This window comes from Hippocampus guttulatus, chromosome 10 (genome assembly GCF_054856545.1).
Source record: "Hippocampus guttulatus isolate MCC_2025c chromosome 10, RoL_Hgut_1.0, whole genome shotgun sequence".
Classification (NCBI taxonomy): domain Eukaryota; kingdom Metazoa; phylum Chordata; class Actinopteri; order Syngnathiformes; family Syngnathidae; genus Hippocampus; species Hippocampus guttulatus.
The window spans coordinates 7,094,258-7,108,573 of NC_141270.1; the positions used below are offsets into that span (position 1 = coordinate 7,094,258).

Sequence of the window (14,316 nt, forward strand, 5' to 3'; positions counted from 1 at the left end):
TCGGCGGAAAAGGCGCACCTTCAATGAATGGCCGATTTTAAAAAAGTTTTCATATATAGGGCGCACCACATTATCAGGCGCATAGAATAGAAGCTGCAATAGTGGCTGAGGTTTTGTTATGCATAGAATCCCAAGACATCCCAACTTATTTTAATGACGGCACAGAATCGCAACAGGCTGTCAAAGTGTCACCAGCGTGTCAGAGTTTATTAAGTGTCAGCCTAATTCAACAAGTCCAGTTTATGGAAAAACACTGCAGCAGTGTCTCATTTCGCTTGACCAACCTCATCTGTTATTCTGAAACAATGTGCCACTCTGACAGAGGAACAGGATATTTTATGAAGCGGGGACCGGTGACGACATGAGTGACAACTCCCCAAATATGAAACTTGATATCGCCGCTATTGATTTAATTTGTCTTCTCTGAGGAGGAAAACATGACAGGAGCATCTTGTCACAGATTTTGGAACAAGCTGTTGGCACCTTGCAATGTGAAATTTGGCACATGGCTATTACGGGTAGACCTGGAAAAAAAAAAGTCTCAAGAATCCAAGCAGGAAACCATTTTGCTTCATATGAAGTGGACATTTTAGTCAGATTATTTGTATACTTCTTTAATGTCATTTTTATGAAGATATATTTACGTTTTTTCGATGATTACAACCAAATTTCAACCACACTAGACCGATGAGCAACACAAAATTAGGAAATATTTGAATTTTTGCCATTGTGGACACAGCTTGGGAGCAAAGTTTGATGACTTGACAAAAATTCATAGTGGAAAATTCATCCCCAGAATCTAGTTTCATCTAGCAACACGAAATTCGGTCGGAGAGTCTATCATGAATCGACCCACAAAAGAAGTCATATCTGAAAAGATACAGAAAGTCAGCCGTTTTTGGTCCAGTTTTAGATAAATGTGTTCAGTTCTAGTGGTCACACTTGTCTTAGATATTATTTTCCACCCATTCTATCAAATTTGACCCACTCAAACTTGATGGATGCATGACACTAAATTGCAAGACATGGGAAGAGCATGGCGGCGAAATTTGATCATTTGGCTAAAATCCACCCGTTTGAACATCACATTTGGTAGAAATCATGAGAAGAAAGTCTCAAGAAGCCATTTTGGAAAAGACTAAGGAAGTTTGCCATTATATCCATTTAAAAGACAATCTTGTCCTATCAAAACAATTTCAAAATTTAGTAGACATGTTTATCATGAGAAGACACAAAATAAAAGACGAAGAAAGTCTGCCACTTTGTCCATTTCCAAGGCGCTCCGGAAGCCAATTTTGACCTGTCAAAAATTTAGGAAATTTATGAGGCTTCTCTGTCATAAGCAAACCCACAGAAAAAAAGTCTCGAGAAGCCATATCCGAAAAAGCATGGGAAACCTGCCATTTTGGTTTGTAGCTGCCATTTTGGGGTCACATTCTAAAAGTCCTTCGCTGGTGAACTTGTCCACCTCATACCAAATTTGGAGCATTTCTCCTGGATGGGTGGAAAACTCTAAATTGCGAATAATATCAGTTTCCATAGCATGTGGTTCCGAGCATGACGGCAAAATTTGATGACTTGCCATAAAAACAAAACTTTGAGACACTTCTGAAATTTCGTGTAGGAGTGGGGGTTTAATTTACCATTTTGATATATTTATTTCCTCCTCAGACTTGGCCAGAGGTGCAAGAGAGCTAGCTGTGCAGCAAATGAGATAACGACTCCCTCGGGTGAGTAAGCCTTTTTTTTTTTTAACCCGCCTACTTCCTGTGTCTGAACACATGACTCAAGAGTCGCATTAGAACAATAGATAGTGTGTGTGTCTGTGTATATTTATATATGCGTATGCATGTGTCCCTCGGGTGGAAGGAGTCACGAGTTGGCCGAGACATTTGTGATTCATTGGCTAACATTAGACCGCATGCTGCTTGGGGAATTTTGAGTGGGCGCGGGGGGGTTCAAGAGGGTCTAGCGGCGGGGTTGCGACCTCGCTAACTGATGCCACATGTGTCCGAACAAAGCTGGAAATTCACAAGCCACTGTTTAAGTGGCGCGATTACGTTTCAGGGTCAAGTGCAGGGATTGCCAAAAGTGTGGTGTGCCCCAAATGTGCGTGTCACGGGCAACCTGGTTTAATAAACACACATTTAAATTTGGTTTAGAATGAGCTTTTGTCTCTTAAAAATTGGATTTAATACAAAATAAATAACACAAATGTTCATGTTTTTTTTCCAATAACAAAAACAGCACTGGATTTTATTGTACTTTATAAAAGTACAGACATTGATTCACGACACATAGAGATGACCTTCAGCTCTATAAGTAGCGGTAATAGTCATTCTTAGAAGAGGATCAAGACTATATGACTCTGAATTTATTGTTGTATTGTCTGTCTACATGTATTGAAGCACCATTTGTGTTCAAATATCCATTGTTTAATTAGTTTGAGGAATATGATAGTCTTCTTAGCCAGTCTAAGCAGTTATGCTTTATTTGTTAGCATTAAGCTAAACAAATATGTCTGAAGCAAGGCCAGTGCTTGGTTTATGCACACAATGTGTAATTGTGTTTGTTTTATGTTTAGTTTTTAATTTATAGGGAGTGAGGAAGAAACAACCTGAAGCCTCTCTTTTTTGAAGTAATATCGTTCACTCTGCCAAAGTGCAGCTTGTAGTGAAGAAAGTTGAATTGACTTCGCTGACACCATACAACGTGCATGTCTCAAAGTCAAGGCCAAAAAAAAAACCCCGGCATAATGATGGCTTTTATCTTAAAAAAAACGTTTAATTCAAGTCACTTTTATTTCAAGGGGCCACTGTAATATTCTTTGTATTATAGTTGGCTCCTGGGTGGCATAATTAAATCCTGGGGTCTAGTGAAGGGATTCCAAGCCTGTGGCCCGCAGGTGACCATCTGCTTTCATAGCAATGCATTCAAATTAGGTGAATAACAAGCATTACCCCCTCGTTAAGATTTTTACCACAGAGGTGCGGTGCACCAAATCTCTCGCCATGTTTTCTTCAAAAGACCACAGAAATGCAAATCTTTCTCGTCGCCATTTCCTGATCCATGTGCAAACTAGAACTCCAACTCCAGATGTGAGCTCTGTTTCCTACTGTGTTTATCCCAGGGATAAAATACAAACAAAAACAAAAAAGGTCATGTGAGGTTTATAATGAGATTTTCTGTTACCTTTGCGGGGGGGGGATTACTCTCCAAAACAAATCTCCTGAGCTGGTCTATGAGGCGGGCAATGCAAAAAGCTGTGCCCATCCTCTCCTTTTTTTGTAGTATACTTTCCCCACATTCTGTTATACTCATCTTCACTTCATCTTATACTTCTCGTCTTATCATATTGTCATGTTCCCATCATCTAAATCATTTTATTTCTCATTTGGTCATGTCCCACGGTCTCATTTAGTCATGTTCTATTTTTTTCTAATTCCCCAATTGTTGCCATAGTCAAATTTTTGTATACTGTATTGTCAATTTATCTCATTCCACCATTCACATTTTCTGTTCTTTTTCTCCGCAAGGTCTTTCATGGTTGTTTCATTTTGTATAGCGTATTCTGATCATTTTCCCCGTTCTTGTAATCTCTGCGTGTTTTGCCTTTTCTTTACGCACGCACGCACACACACACACACACACATACACACACACGAACGAACGAACGAGAGTTTTTGGAGTTTGTCCAGGGTGACTCATTTGCGTGGAAGTCTGGTAAAAACTTAAAATTTGGTGTTCGTTTTAGTGCACAACCTGATGCTTAATTGCTTTTCAATTGGGCGACCAATAGTGTGTGTGTGTGTGTGTGTGTGTGTGTGTGTGTGTGTGTGTGTGTGTGTGTGTGTGTGTGTGTGTGAGAGTGTGGGTGGGTGGCTGGGTGGGCTGCGATTAGAAAAGGCTTCTAAGCTTTCTCAGCATTCATGCAAATTAGTATTAATGACACAGTGGCGGCACTGATCCACAAAGATATTTTGTGTGTGTGTGTGTGTGTGTGTGTGTGTGTGTTTTTGTGTGCGTATTTGTGTGTCTGTCTGAGAGTGTCTGCTTGTGACTCAAAGCAGAGTGTGTGAGTTACAGACTGTAGGCTTGTGTACGTGTGATTGTAATGGCGTGTGTGTGTGTGTGTGTGTACAGTTGATGTTACTTCTAGCATGTGTGTGTGTCTATAACCGTCCGATTGTATTTGACAGTAAGCTTGTGTACTGTACGTATATGTATATATATATATATGTGTGTGTATATATATGTATATATATCTATATATATATGTGTGTGTGTGTGTGTAGCTGATTAGTATTGAGCCATTAGTGTAACTGGAGTGCTGATTAGCACCCACAAGCCTCTACCGCACGCATGCTCACACGTCACTACTGTATTACTACATTTGCGTGATTCATGCAAATGTCATGTGGTAACACAACAGTCCACTTCGATTGGCCAGTTGTGATGCACACTCCACACGCATCGTTGAGCCACTCTCATGCTTGCCATCGCTTATCTTTCTCCCTTTGGATTTCATTTACTCATGCTCTTCGTTTGCAACGTCATCCATGACTGTTGACGATGCCGTCGCACCTTCTCATTTTCTCCCTCCATGTCTTTGTTTTATCATGTGCGTTTCAAGAGCTCAGAATAAGAGGGCTGATGATCATAGATTCTTTGTCTTCTGTGTGGAATGGCAAATATTTGCGCTGTCGTGACGAGCTGAGAGAGGAATCGAGGTGTCTCGAAGAGTCTGTCCGTTTTCTACTGCCCCCAGTTGGCACCGGAACGAGCAGCACAAAGGCCATTCAAATGATACAGGGTGACAAACGGAATTATTTTTTATTTGTTTTGAGGTACAAGTGTTTCAAGATACAATCTTCACGGATGGGTTAAACTCAAACTGTATTTTTGTGGTATCATATACTCAGGATATTGCGCACTGTTTCTTGAAAAATAAAGGTCATTTTGTCTTAGATAACTTTCTTTGCATGTTAGCTTAATGCTAAACCACAATTCAAAACGCCATTGACAGGCTAACAAATCTAGCATCGACAGACAGAGGTAAATATAGCAGTGCTCCCAGCAAGTATTCTTTATCCTCAGTGAAAAATGACTCATCTCACTTCATCTTACTTCTGTCAAAACATATTTTCATTTTCATTTTCTGTTTTGTTTGGGAAACTGTTTTGATGCTAGTTTTTTCTCACTTATTGTGCTGCAGTGACTTGCAGTTTGTGGTACATTATTTCGCCGCCTGAGAACAATTAATTGGAGTCATTTGAAAAGCATGTTTGTTTGTTTTTGTTTAAAGGGCGCATCATGATCGTGACTCAACTATACGAGTAGAGAGAGCGAGAGAGGCCTCATGTTTTCAATTATTTTGACATCATTTAAAACAATGAAAGTTCTCTTCCAATTACCCGATGACAAAAATTTTAATATGTTTCCCGAACTTTTTCTCCACCCGATTTGTCCTCTTTGTGGAATCCAAAAGTCTTCAACGGCCGCCCAAATGAGATGCGTCGAAGCCGGAGGCGAAACAAAGCTGCCTCCGATTAGACCGTTGACCGACACTTTCGGCGCACTTTAACGACTTTCTCCACCATTTAGCCCTTTTAATTACCATGCGCTAATCTCCGATGTTCAATTTAGAAAGTGAGGAAAAAAAGAGGGCGTTCGTCGGCGCTAATGTCACAGCCGCGGTCGTTATTGACTCAAATAGAAACTCGGAGGGCACCCTCAATTAACTGGCATCTTAATTAATACTCCTCATTCCTTCACCTCCGCAGCATATTTCTCCATTCATCCGACTTTTGTTCTTTCGTTCCCCTTTTCTGTCACAGCTCAGTAGTGTCTGGAATGGCAATTACTGCCTCATAGTTGAAATGACACAATAATTGACTGCTGCACTACATTTCAGTACATGCCGCAAAGTGAATATTAATATTCACATGCAGCAGATTTTTTTTTCCACCCGCTTGCATATTTTTTCTTGATTATTGATGTGAAATTAGGGTTGAGGTGTCCAATCGGGGTTTAGAATTAAGGTTCGAAGACGGGGTTAGTTTCCAACTCATATTATGGTTTAAAAGGAAGAAAAAAAGAATTTACTGTGCCGGGCCACTGAACCAAAGTCTGGTCCTTGCCTCCAAAAAAACAACATCAAAAAGCAAAACGCTGAAGACTTTCACATTTTCGTTAAAAATATTTGTAGTTACGAGGAGGTCGCGGACGAGGTTACTGCTGCTCCCTCGGCTTCCTTTAATTCACATTGGAGAAGCAAGCAGACCAAACAGTTCAGACAAACCACACACACACGTGTGTGTTGAGAAGAAATCAAGTTTAGCTCCCTGTGTCCCTTTAGGACATCTCTCTGCGCGCGTGTGTGTGTGTGTGTGAGATAAAGATTCAGTGCAAAACCGAGGCCGTGTGTGTGCATGTGTGTGTGTGTGTGTAAAAACCGAGGCAGTGTGTGCGCATGTTTGTGTGTGTGTGTGTGTGTGTGTGTGTGTGTGTGTGTGTTTTGCCCGTAGGGAGAACGTCTGGAAACGATTTGAGCCTAAAGAAAAAAATAAAATGCTTGGGATTCTTTTGGGGGACAATCGGCCGCAGAGAGAAACCAAATGACGACCAAAAAGAGGCTAGACATGAGGAAAATCAAATATTTCTACTTCTGCGTGTTTGTGTCCCAGTGCCTGTGATGACACAGCAGAAGAACCGCTGACTCGGCGCATGAAGAGATGGCAAAGGGAAATTAAACTCCAAACATGTCCTAGTTCAGTGGTCTTCCACGCCACAAGGGGGCGTTAACTTTGCTCTTAGCCACATTAAAGACATTTCATTTAAATCTGTCCAAATTGCAGTCTGATTTGTTTCAATACAGGGGCCCCAAGTGGCAGCTATTGCATCAATCTGTCTTATTAGTGCCCCATGTTGAAGGCAGGTGGGGACGGAAAGAGGGAAGTGAGAGAGAGAATGGAGGGTTTGTCATCCGGCTCGGCCAATCGTGCGCCTCGGCGAACTGCAGAATAAAGATATTAAATTTGAAACATGAGTGAGATCTCAAAGAGGAAACGACAATGCTGCGTGGAAATCCCCACCCATCTTGCCCCCACCCCCACACCCCCTCCGGCTCCATTCTTTCCCTCAGTGACTTAATCCTCAGGGGCTTACATTTGTTGTCTGTGCGTGTATTCTTCTATCTCAATATTCCCCGCCTCCATACGCGTTCTCCCCCTTCCACTCCCTCCACCCGCAAAAGGCGTCCTTATGCTGCTTCCGGGGAATTGATGTGTGATTTGATGAAAAACAACAGAAGTGGGGGGGGGGGGGGGAAAGTAAGAACGCATAGGAGTAACGCAGCAGTGGGTGAAAATGTGTGATGACATTGCCTGATGGCCGAAAGGAGCACAACTATGCTGTAAATGTGTGGGACTGTCAAGAGAATGGATAGAAATACTGTATATTCAACTTCGTCATGTGTACTTTAGTTTTATTTCGGTTGTGTAGTTAATATTTTTTCACCCTCACTTTAAAAGCCAATACAGTATGTGCAAATAATTTACCAAATATTTCAATTTGGATATTTAAAAAAAATCTGTAATTTGTATAGCATAGGTGTGTATATATATATATATATATATATATATTTATAAAAACCCTTGATTTCCTATTCAAAATCCACACTCAATTTATTGGGTACACCGGAAGGCAATCTAATCCAATCCCATAAAATCATACCACCATTTTGCTTCATTCCCATACGACCAAACTATTTCCTGCGGAATGTCTTTTAAAGAAGCAACAGAAGCGCCAATTCCGGGTCAGAACATGATCGTGTGTGCGCGCCATGTGACTTTTGTGCTAGGAACATTTCATCTCGTATCGCAGGATCACTAGCTGTACCTCGCGTCCTCCCGAGTTCCGGAAAAGCAATTTCACTCCATTCGCTCTTTGTAATACTCTTATTATCCTCACCTTACAAGCTTTCATCCTACTCTCTCTCTGGATACTTTACACACTACAAACTACACGCACAAGAAAAAAAAAGAAAAAAACATATGGTCAATCACGTGAACATGTTGCGTGATCAAGACATCCAAAAATAATCTTTAGCTGCTCTGGCCGGCACAATGAATGCATATTAAAATCAGTCAGCCGCATCATGTGACCAAAAACACCTTAATCAACTGAATTAGACTATCTGACTCCTTTAATCTCTGGAATTTGAGTGTGATAAAACTAAAACTGAGCGGATTAAAGGGGATTTATTATTTTCCTCCGTTTGTGCACAATTAGGCCAATTTTGTGCAATTCTGACTTCCAATCCATTTTTCCATTTTAATTCCGTTGCGTATTTATGACGTGCGTTTTCTCAAATAAGTATTGCTTGGTTTGACTGTCAAAGTTTGAATAAAAAAGATCAACATCTCAATGAAACCTTCCACAAATGCAGCTTTACCTCTCAAAATGAGATTTTTGTTTTTTATTTTTTATTTTTGAAAGTTAAGTCACATTTTTAAAGTGTTTGGAGCCCCAGCAATGTTGAGATAGATTTTCTGGGTTTTTAGGCACCAAACAACTTTTGCAGCCGAGCGGACCAAAGTGTAATTTATTCTCCCTATTGTGTGTCGGCGCGCCTTTAAAAAGCTAGCCGCGGCTTTTTATTGATGTGTGCTCTCCTGTATCTCGCTGCCCATCAGTCAGCCCCGCAGGCTAATCAATAGGAGTAAAGGGCATTAAAACTCGGCCTGCTGCTGTTTTTGTGTGAATCTCCACCCTCGCTGGCTAATACCTGCTGCTTATCACAACTGCCAGACACCCGTCACTCTCACTTTTTCAAAATATATAGATGTGGCGCAGGGAACGAATGGCGACGCGCTCATATTTGAGTATCAACTCATCAATCAATTGATGAGGTGCACCATTACGGCTCCAATATAAGAACTGCCCATTGAAAGAAATGATCATTTTGACATTTTGGAGTCATGAGCCAAAGTTTTGAACAGTTGTGAACGTCCTTCGTCTGTTCTTTTTTTTTTTCCTCTGCCTGAATTTTGAAGACTTAGAACATTTTGCTCTGAAATCGGCTTGTCAGCCTGCCAGCCGCTGATAAGCGCTCTCGGGATCGATTGGATCTACCTTTTTAATCTATTCAACTCTTGCAGGCCATTGGGAGGAAGGGGTGGGTGCTTAAAGGGGTTGTGCCGGGTGCGATATGCGTGTCTTTGAGAAGGCGTGGCCAGAGGGCAAATGCCTTATTTTTATTTTTATTTTTGAACATGAGATCACATGAAATGTTTTCCCACAAGTGCTCTTGAAGCCGTTGCTGTAGGCCAGCCAAACATTTAATTTTCTGATAAAGCGTGACAGGAAGGTAGATGTTGCAAAAAGAGTGTTAAGAAAATTCAACTCCTAAAGATCATTCATGTGTCTTATCAGTCTAAAATCTATAAATGAGTCTCATACGTCTATGCCGGAAAAGACACCGGAAGTTTGCTATTTTGGTTGAAAGCAGACATTTTGGATGTTTACAATCTTAACTTGCTCTAGAAATGTTGCCCCGATTGATACAAAATTCGAACAGCCTTTAAAGGTCATCATGTAGGGGGCCTGAAAGGAAAACAAATATTTTTTTATGAACCAAAACTAAAGCGATTCACATGAGACTTTTTTTATGGGGCCAAACAAGGATAAACACTAAATTCCATGTTGTCAAGTGAAACAGACTTCAATGACTGAATTAAAAAAAAAAAAAAAGAAAGAAAAAAAATGTACCTAGGAAGAACACATCTGCATTATATGGCGAGTTTTTTGGAAATCCCTCCAAATGACTACTAGAGCAAATTCACACTGCATGCTTTGGCTTTAAAAAAAAAAAGGGGGGGGGGTAGCCTCCTTTCAGCCGTCGCTTTGACTCGCCCTTCGTGTGAGGGGAGGAAGCACGTTTAGCGGAATGCTAAGCAGGCGAGCCGCGTCAACGTCAATTCACAGGCCTTTTGAATCAAGCCGCACTCGCTCACACAAACAGTGGAAGGGCCAAAACTGGCAGCACCCACCTTTAGCTCATTACTGGCATCGCATCCAATGAAAGTCCTCGCTACTCGGCAATCAGCCTGTGGAGAGAAGAAGAAGAGATTTAACCTTTTGCCTTGAAAGAGTACAATACGTCTTGGTCTTGTTCACTTGTCGCCATAAATAAAAACATTAGCGGGAGACTGTGCACGTACGTCTAAAAATAACAACGGGCTGTCAAAGCTCTGCTGGTAGTAATTTGCAGTGGGGAAAAAAAACAACAAAACTGAATGAGCAAAGTAGCGGCAGCAATAGGAGGCTGACGGTGCACCAGCGGAGAACCGGTTATAGACTTTTTTAAAATTGTTGTCGGTGTCGCTGTCGGCTGGCGTGTATCGTGTGTCAAAACAAGCGCACGCCGCCTATTCGCGCATGAGTGCGGATGCTGAAACGTAACACAAGTATATTTAATTCATGTGCGCCCGTGACTGAATTCGAGACGCTTCGTGGGTTGCTTGGCAGACTCAACAATGAAAATGTCATTTCAGATATTCCATTTTATTTCTAGAGAACACCTTTTTTTATCATTCAGTCTTACTGGGTGATATTTGCCCCCAAAATATTTTCTTTTCACATCCGATTTCTAGTTCTAAACAAATTTCACCCTTCGCTTACAGCAAATGATGTTATGAGCAAATGTCAGTGATGTTACGGTCACCAACTATGGGTTGCGACTGAAAAAATAAGATCCCAAATAGAGGCGGCCGAACAGAGTTTCCTCTGTCCGGATATGAGAATGCTGACCATAATTATTATGAAATGTATAAATAGTAAATAGGAATTAAATACAACAAATGCATTGATAATGCCAAGTCTGTAATTCATATCTATTTTTTGTAGGCATGAAAGAAGCAAAAAAAAAAAAGAAAAGTTATTTCATTAATTCAATATTTTCTTCATTAATTGGCCAATTAATATCTTATGAGAATTTTATTTTGCTAAATATGGTAATCCGCAATGGCTTAAAAAAAAGTTTTTCTTTTGCATTTGGCTGCTTATTGCAATCAATAAATAAAGTGCATCAGTGACTTTTGCACTTCTTGTTTTAAGCCTATCTAAAGCTGGCTCAAACCTCATATTTTGCCTGGGAAGCGATAACTTGTAACTTGAAAAATGTGTCGGAGCACTTGTGACTCAAAACACGACTGTATTTATGGAATCGCCAGCTAGTGTCATACAATCAGTTGCCTTCCTTGAAAAGGGGGCTACTACGTTACGTGATACAAGTACAAATAAAGTGGCGATGCTTCGGAATGGTGGGATGATAAAGTGGCCGCAATCGATTCCGTTGCGAAAGACGCCGAGAACACCGTGTCAATACCATAATAGTGTGCGATTCATGAATTAAAGCCTATCGATTTCTTTCTTTTTTTCCAGTGGGGTGTCGACTAGCGTCACGCTGGTGTTTGATGGCATATGCACAGCCGCAGCCCTCAGAACATGAACATATTTTGTATTGATTCTGTTCCACCAAATCTATTTTCTTCCTCGAGTGGCGAGTGAGGTCAGGCCAGTGCTCAAATCAGACAGTGAAAGCAACAAGGGGTTGAAAATCGGTATGTTTGGAAATAATTGGAGAACAATAGGAGTGATAATTTATCAATAAAAGTAGCGTTTGGACTATTCAGCACCCTGCTAGATCAAATGCACTCAATTTAAAGTAAATCGATTTCACGATCCTTTTTCACTTTGGTTCCCTTGCGGTCGAAGGACAATATCACTTGGTGGCGCTAATGCACCAGGAGGCTGGTTTTCTAACCCCGTGGAGGAAGAACAAGAAAGGACGAATCATTAGGTACAGTTCTGTTTTGGGCTTGCTTTTTCTATGTTTGCAGGTTTTGTGGATAGCAAATATTACTGTGTGTCTTTAAATAAAATACCTTTGGGTGCAGTCTTAATCAGGAAAAAAAAACATGTTACAAATAAATTGGGTGTTTTGGGAGAGCGAGGAACAGATTCATTTCATTTGCCTTCACTTCAGTGACGAAAGATGACTTGTGACAACATGAGTGTCATGTGTCAAGGCACCGCTAATAAATAGTCCAGTCTTTCTACACCCCGCAGATTTAAACAAACATTAAAAAAAAACACATTTTAAAGTGGTGAGTCGAGATTAAATCCCATTTTACAAAAATTGTCTGAATCCATCTAGCAAAAAACTCAAAATGTTTTTTTTTTAAATTGGCCAAACGTAGCAGGAATATAACCAAAAATATTTAATTCTATACAAACAGTATAACAGTGATAGACAGCTGAAATTGGGAATGACAAAATCAGACAAAAGAATGAGTGGATTAATTGCTATGGGCAACATATTAGGAGCAGACATTTTCTGGAATTATGACTTGAAAAGTCCATAGAAAAGGATCTCAGGATCTGTAGAACTCATTTAAGTTTTTCCAAGACCAAGTGTCACAAACAGTTTCTGGAAGGACGGTGAGAAATGCAAAAAAGCAAATGCAGGAGAGGGAAAAAAAAAAAAGTCCACGAATGGGGACGAATTTCCAGTGGTCAAGGCAGAGGCTGATGATGTCATCAATTCAAGGGTCTCCATTTAGAAACGGCAGATTTTAATCCGCGGGAGCATAATTTGTTTGGATAGAGCTCAGTTGGGGGACTATAATCAGAATAATTATTCTGGTCGCACTCCAGCCTCGGGCCTTTTAGCTAATGACAGCCATGACACTCATGGCGAAGCTTTCAAGCTGTCGGATCGCGTGTGTTTGAGTTTGTGTGAGTGTATGCGAGCGTGTGCGTGTATGATCGTTGTGTCGACATCATCTGTGCATATTAGAAATACATTACTGAAAAAAAACATGGCATTACTTGATGATTTTCTTCTTTGTTGGACTTGTTATGCTTCTTCGGAATCACAGACGCTAATATTTCTCACACAAGCTAACGTAAATAAATACTAATTCTAAAAGCAACAATAAGGATTAACTAAAGTCTATCTTTGCTGAACTACTCAAGAATCACATACGCTAACATTTGTAAACACGGATCCTGGAAACAATTGAAGAATTACAGCAACACTACTGCAGTGTTGTGATGCGAAGCAACTGTGGAATCACATCTAGCTTACGTTGCAAATACTGATACTTAGGGAGGAAAAATTACTTCTAGTAGTTTTGGTACCTTTATAATGTAGCATTGCGAAACTGCCGTAGAGTCACATCCGCTAACATATATCGCAAAAGGTACCGTGAATTGAGTTGTCTTGTACACGCAATGTGCAACGTATATGAAGTTGCCTTGCCTAACAACATAAGCTAATATAAATCAGACAAGTAACATGAATCAAATATGCTAACACGAATCGCACACCAATATGAATCTGATACCCCAATAAACATTGATCTTTAAAAGCAACAGGAACTGATAACGAGTTGGCATCAAAGTCGGCTGTGTCCACTCCCACAGCGGCGCAAGGTTCCCACTCGCCGCTATGCTGGTCTGTGCTTGTCTACGAATTTACCAGCATCGGGTTCTACCCGCTTTTGCGCCCTTAACGGATTTGCACCAGAGAGCCATAAGAGTTAAAGCCTTAAATAAAGATGAAAACAAACACATCGTCCGTCATCAAGTTGCTTTATTTTTAGCATCACCTGCTAAGTATACATCCTTCATCTGCGTCCTACTTCTTCCTCTCATCCTCACCCGACTCACTGTGGTGTTTAGTGACTATTAGTTGTGCATCCTCCCTCCTCTTCATCCTCCTCCTCTTTCTCCTACTTTTCCCTCTCATCCTCACCTGACTCAGTGTGCTGTTTAGTGCCTATTATTCATGCTCAGACGCGCTCCTACGCTCTCTCTAGACAGAAGAACCTCGATTTTTATATATTTCTTTTACTACTTCCTGATGTGAAGTGTTGCAGTTCAACGGTTTTAAAATAGCAGCATGTGGTCAAAAAAAATTTTTTTTTTTTTGCTGTCTGGCTGGAGATAGCTGGAACAACAAAAAAAAAAAGAAACTCTAAATGCCTGATTTGGAAGGAGCCCTCATGGATAGTCTCAAATTCTACCAAATGCACAGCTGTATTAATCCAGCCTGGAAAAAGTTTAAATCAAGCAAACCTCAGCGAATCGTTTGAATAAACACATTTGTCACATCAAACGCACCGTCCAGCGGGCATTCCCATCGGTCCGAGCGAACTACATCGATGATATAACTCGCGTTTGGTCTGACAGCAGCGTGACCCTGATTTAAAATCCTAATTTGAAACCGCCAACACTGTCTTGAAACCA

General features: G+C 40.7%; 1 protein-coding gene across 2 annotated transcripts in view; it reads right to left on the minus strand.

Annotated features, from left to right (window-relative positions):
* The window catches only part of cdh11 (cadherin 11, type 2, OB-cadherin (osteoblast)), a 75,143-nt gene that overhangs the window by 30,764 nt on the left and 30,063 nt on the right, over nt 1-14,316 (minus strand). For both annotated transcript variants that reach the window (XM_086122264.1, XM_086122263.1), the window contains one exon: nt 10,053-10,109. The gene's annotated coding sequence lies outside the window, so the exon portion shown is untranslated. The remainder of the gene's footprint in view (nt 1-10,052; nt 10,110-14,316) is intronic.